The sequence below is a fragment of the Hyla sarda genome, chromosome 5, assembly GCF_029499605.1.
Source record: "Hyla sarda isolate aHylSar1 chromosome 5, aHylSar1.hap1, whole genome shotgun sequence".
Taxonomy (NCBI): domain Eukaryota; kingdom Metazoa; phylum Chordata; class Amphibia; order Anura; family Hylidae; genus Hyla; species Hyla sarda.
Genome location: NC_079193.1, coordinates 273,634,565 through 273,640,564, shown reverse-complemented (window position 1 = coordinate 273,640,564; position 6,000 = coordinate 273,634,565). Strand labels below are relative to the sequence as shown.

At 46.8% G+C, this 6,000-nt stretch overlaps 1 protein-coding gene across 1 annotated transcript in view; it reads left to right on the top strand.

Moving 5' to 3' along the window:
- Positions 1 to 5,514: 5,514 nt before the first annotated feature.
- Positions 5,515 to 6,000, top strand: part of AQP4 (aquaporin 4) — a 40,080-nt gene continuing 39,594 nt past the window's right edge. The window contains exon 1 of the mRNA XM_056518530.1: positions 5,515 to 5,534. The gene's annotated coding sequence lies outside the window, so the exon portion shown is untranslated. The remainder of the gene's footprint in view (positions 5,535 to 6,000) is intronic.

The following is a 6,000-nucleotide window of genomic DNA, read 5'->3' as shown; positions in this document are numbered from 1 at the left end:
ACTTACAGTTGAAATTGTACTGGGCAGAGACTTTCCGTATTTCTGGCAGCTGTGGGATGCCGAGAGTGCACCTGAGAGTTCGCACCCAAAGGTTCCGGAAGTAGTGAGGACTGGGGGGTCTCTACTGGACTGTGTGAATGGTGCTGTATATTGTGAACCCATGCAGGCTGATAATGTTTTTCTTGAAACACTTATGTTAATGTGTTCTGATGTAAAGAGTTCTATTCCCACCTCTAGCAGGACACAAGAAAACCTGTGTGAGCTGGAAATAGAAGGTAAAAAGATGATGGTTTTGTTAAATCCAAAATGTGTAATAAGTCTGGTAAAGACCAGCTGCAGAAAGCCAGACCCTGCTGTAAAGTCTATACAAGCCGATATTTGGGGTTATAAAACAGTTAATGTGTGTATTTCCACTCCCTATGGTACCACAAGTCGCAAGGTTGCAAAAGAGCCTACCTTAGAGTATGAAGTAGTGATGGGGAAGGATTTTTCGTTTTTTCAGCAGTTGTGGGAAGATAGTCAGGTGACTAGAGCAGGAACACCTGATAGGCTCTCAACACTTGGTTTTCATCACATAGCAGGGGACAGTAACTCAGCAGATGATGAGGACGGGGAGTGTCAGCAGACCCTAGGTATATGTCAGGTGGGAGTGTGCCAGACCACTAGGAGAGCTAAAGAACAGTCCGCGAGTCAAGTTAAAGAGGTGACTGGAATAGAAGCTACGGAGATGGCTGTGGAAAAAACAAAACTCCGGAAGAGAGTACCAGTAGAGCTGGGTCGAGTGTCTGACAGAGGACCAGGAGATGTCTCAAGGTCTAACAGCGAGAGTGAGGAGACCGCTGTCAGTAAAAGGTCTCGGAAAAGACGAGCTGGCCTTGGAAAAAAACTGGAGCAGATCCAGAATCTGGAAGAATCCCTGCAGATGATTTCTATGAAGTTGACGGAAAAGGAAAAAGAGGTACATTGCTTGACAGAGGAGAGGGACAAATCGCTTGCTGACTTTAAGAAAGAGCAAGAAGCGAGGCTTCAGCTGGAAAAAGTCATGGAGCACCACAGAAGTGAGTTTGTGGCTCTGCAGGATGAACTGTCCTGCTCCCAGGGTCTTGTGACCAGCAAGGAGAGTGAAGTGGAGAGTCTGGCCAAGCGAATGTCATTCCAGGAAGAAGAAGTGAGTCTTCTACATGGTGCATATCGAGCTCTGCGGAGTGATCACAAGGCTAGGCTGGTAGCCATGGAAAAAATTGAAAGAGAAAGAAAGAGAAGAATGAAATGAAGATGGAAGTTGATGCTCTATCCAGCAATATGGAGAGTGTCTGTCTCTAAAGCTAAGAGACGACTTGAGGAGGAAGTCAAGGCGAAGAATACCCTTGCACATCCTCTTCAATCTGCTCGTTATGACAATGACTTGCTCCGTGAGCAGTATGAGGAGGCCCTGGAACAAGTTGAGACTCTGAAACATGAAAACAAGAACTTGCAACAGGAGATCTAAGATCTATCTGAACAGATTGGTGAGAGTGGAAAATGTATCAATGAGTTAGAGAAGACCAAGAAACAGTTGCTGGACAGTGAGAAGATGATCTCCGCAAAGCTCAAGAGTGAGCAGCTGAAAGATATAAAGCTGGAAGAGGACATGAAGATCTTAAAAGAGAGCCTGGAAGCACAGAACGAAACACGCAGAAGCTCCCACGTAGCTGCCTTGGTTTTGCTGGGAGCGCAACTCTACGAGCAGGTGGCTGTGCTGGCGGACAATGAACAGTTGAGGAAACAATTGCTGTCTTCAGAAGATACTGTCAGGGACTTGAAAGAGTTACTTGACAGTGAGAGGATGAAGTCCACTAAGCTCCAGTGTAAGCAGCGAAAATGTGAGAAAAAGGAAGAGGACCAGGAAGTTCTAAAAGAGAGCAGAGACCAAGCTATGGTGGAATTGGCTCAAGAAAGGCTTCTGGGGCAGAAGTTACGGGATACAGGGATGCTTTCTCTGAAGCCCAGTAAAAAGTCCTCTAATGATAAGATTGAGGTGAAGCCCCCTGTAAGAAGTCCCCTGATGCTAGGACTGAGCTGAAACCTGGTGTGAAATCCTCTGAAGTGGAGACTAAGGAGAAGTCAGATGGGAAATCCTCTGAACCTGAGCAGACCAACAATTCTGAAGGTAATGCTGAGGCAGAGAAATCCTCTGAAGCAGAAGCTAAACCAGAGTAAACTTCAAAAGTTATGAATAAATAGAATGGCACAACTGAAGCTACAGGTGAAGAGAAGAGTAAGCCTGAAGAAGCTGCAGAGAAGAGCCAAACAGTAGTAGAAGCTGATTCTACACAAGAATCTGAAGGAGCCAAAGACTCTGAAGCCAAACCTGAGGAAGCTGAAGAGAAAGCTGGAAGGGATGAGGTGAAACCATGTGAGAAATCCACTGAAGTCAAAACTGTGGTGAAACCAGGTGGGAAGTCCTCTAAAGTTGAAACTGAGATGGACCCATGTCGGAGGTCCTCTGAAGCTACAGAGAACAAGACAGTGGTTGGTGAAGCCACTGAGGCCGAAAGATTCTCTGAAGCAGAGGCAGAGGTCCGGCAAGCCAGAAGAAGACAAAGGTTAGAAGCATCGGTCCTCTATGTCCTTAATTTCAAAAACCCTGCCCACACCAGAGTGAAGAACCTGGTACTGGAGAGTTGTGACCAAAATAGTTGCAGATGGTGGCTGGTAAAAGTCCGGAAGAAAAAAGTCAAGGACTTCAGAGATTGTGGGACAAAAGTTGTCCAAGAGAAAGGAAAGGAAGATGGTTTCTGCCTTTCAAATGCATGTGCTCCTTCCCGGTGGTCTGAGCAAACAGGGGGATATGTGATAAGGTGGCAAGGAAAGGGTGTATTTCCTTAGCTCACCCTGAAGATTCTCTCGCCTGCTTCTTAAGTAATGAGGCAGCAGGGAAGGGAGGTGTATATAAGATGGAGAGTCTGTCTAATCTGTGCTCTCCCTGGGAAACAGCATGTTGCTGTAGGGGGAGACACTCGGACCCTGTTGAGGAACCACACAGCTGGAATCTGTGAGTGGTCCAAGAAGTGGTGTGAACTGTGAGTAACAGGTTACAGGAGTCACATGTTTAACTGGCTGAGGTTAGCTCACCAGCTAGTAGTCAGGGCATGCTGACATGTGTAGTCAGTGACCAGACGGTCTAGGATTTTATTTTGTTCCTGCGTTATGTTTGTTTTTCCCCTGCAACCTGTCTAAATGAAGCTGGCAAGGTGCCAGGCTCGCATGAATAACCGTTGTCTGCAAGTTTATTGAGTGGAAACGTGTCCCGTGGCAGTGTCCAGGACGATCCCAGAGCTATCCCCAAGGAGGAATCCTTACAAATATATATTTATATATATTTTTTTTTTTATTAAAACCAAACAAAGCAAACTGAAAGTAAGGATAATGCTCCGACATATCTCTGTTGTCCCACCTGGTGTAGATCTGACTCTTTCCAGAACGTGACCTGCCTGCAACCATAACACGTATGAAGTGCCTACAGACTGTCGGGAGCTTAAGCCGAACACTGCTACAGGTAAACAACAGACCCCCTTCACAGGAGCAACACGTGACACGCAGGAAGCGAACAAAATAGTCTATAGCCCGTGATAGCTAACACCTCGCCACATACCGGAGAAGAGCAGACAGCCGAACAAACAGTACATTGCTAGTGCTAGTAAATACTATACAGTGTAACTTGCAAGCCCCGGCCTGCCCCGAACAGAGACCGAACAGGAGACGCTGCAGGGCACCGCCATACTTACCTCCCACGTGATGCCGACTTCCACGTGATGCTGAACTTCCTGTTAGGTGGAGACATGAAGAACCCGCAGCGCAAGGACTGGGAGCAGCCATGGATTCTTATGGTGATGTTCACCACTCCCACAAACTCAGGCTAACAAGTTAGCCTTAACACACACACACATATATATATTGGCCCATCTTAGTGTGAATTCTCCACATCTATTGTCTTAACCCCTGCATATTTGTGAGATGTAACCTGTGTCTGCTGCTTGTGATCTTAGATTTGCTTTGGACTTGATAAAGGGAGGTATCCTGAAAGCTTGTCTCTACAAAATTATGTTAGTCCAATAAAAAAAAAGGTATTACAAGATACTGCAAAATTTTTTGATTTGCATCTATCTATATATATATATGTCACAGCGAGCGCTCCGGTCCCCGCTTTCGGACCGGAGCGCCCACTTCTTCGTCCCCTCTCCTCGGGATCCCGGTGCTGCCCGCTCAGACACACTGACCGGGGGCACGGGATCCTTTGTGTCGGGGACGCGGCTGCCGTAGCGGCTGGTCCCCGCTCACGCGCCGCGTCCCAGTCTGTCTTACCCGGCGCCTCGTTCCCTGCTTCTCGGCACGCGCGGCACTGCTCTCTAGGGCGCACGCGCGCCACCTTCAGTAAATTTAAAGGGCCAACGCACCATTGATAGGTGCGCTGGCTAATTACCCCTACTCCTTCCTAATAAAAGTTCCCTGCCCCTTCCTGCCCTTGCCGGATCTTTGTGCCTTGTGCCTCTGAGAAAGCATTCCTAGTAGCCTTTATTTCCTTGCCTATTGCCGAACCCGTTGCTACCGTCTACTCGCCTGTGAACCCTTGCCGCCTGCCCTAACCTTTGCTACGTCCGACTAAGCCTTTGCCTGTTCCCTGTGTACTTCATCTTATCAGCTGCCGGAGAGGTCGAGCCACTATTGGGGAAACGACCTGGGGGCTACCTGCCGCAGCAGGTCCATCCCACTTTGCGGCGGGCCCTGGTGAAGACCAGTAGTCCCTTAGATTCCGTTCCCCTGGTACGGCCCGTGCCATCGCCTCTCTGGTCTAGAGGATCCACTACCAGTCCTGCCGGTTCATGACAATATATATATATATATATATATATATATATATATATATAAAAGATGCCATATGGTTGGGCACAGGTTCTGTATGGAATTCTGCAGCATATTTGCCCACAGATGAAGCTGCTGGGCCTGTAGATGCTTCACACTCGTAGGTTGTCAAAGCTGATATCCCAGCTGGCCCCATTAATGCTCAATTGGCAATAAATCTGGTGATTAAGTTTTGCAATGTGGTGGAGACATTTCTGGGAAAACCTTGCTATGTATCTGTGAGCATTATCTTTGATGGCTCCCAATATTATCACAACAGCAGTTGGGGCAGCTGTGTTGTCCACACCAAAGGCAGGATTAAAGTGCTGAAAACAAGGTCTTCATACTTAAACCTAACTGTCTTCGGATCCCAAACAGCACATGGATTAAATGATAAAAATGATGTGGTTCTAGTCTGTTCTGATCCAAGTTTGTTGTTCATGACACAACTGCAAACAAAAGTGAGGTGAGCGGCTGTCAATGGCAGGACATGCACTGGGGACAGTGACACCAAATTTACTTCTGGATGGTGGACAAGGAAACTGTGGAAGTTGCTTGTGCTTGCCGGTCGATAAAAGGATTCTGCCATCCAGAGACTTTTTGCAGTGTGTGCATGACCTTACATAACCACTGCTCCCAATACCTCCTAACAGGTGATTATCTAGTCAAAACGATCATTCTGCTTCCCACTCAAAATGTGCTTGACCCTTTCTGGCTTAATACCGAGGGTCTAAGAGTGTGGGGATCCAGTAATCCTCTCTTTCCTTCATGCTGACAATATGCCTGTCAGTGTTAGCAGGGAGATGTTCACTAGCGGTAGCTGTAGCAATTGATAAAGGCAGAAGCCGAAACGCGTATTGCTTTTATATATGCGAACTATGCATTAATAAAGCATTTGAAAAAACATCAAAGAAGCCAGTGCCGGGATACTTTCTTTTTTCTGGATATCTACAAATCCACGTGAATGGCAAAGTACTTCAAGAGCAGCCCTCTTTCCATTACCTTGTAACAGGTTTTGTGCCTGGCATTAATATAGCTTTTGTAAAATTTGAAAGGCTGAAGATGAATTTTTGGGGAATCATGTTTTGTGTATGAGTAGACCTGGTAGTAACAGTAGCA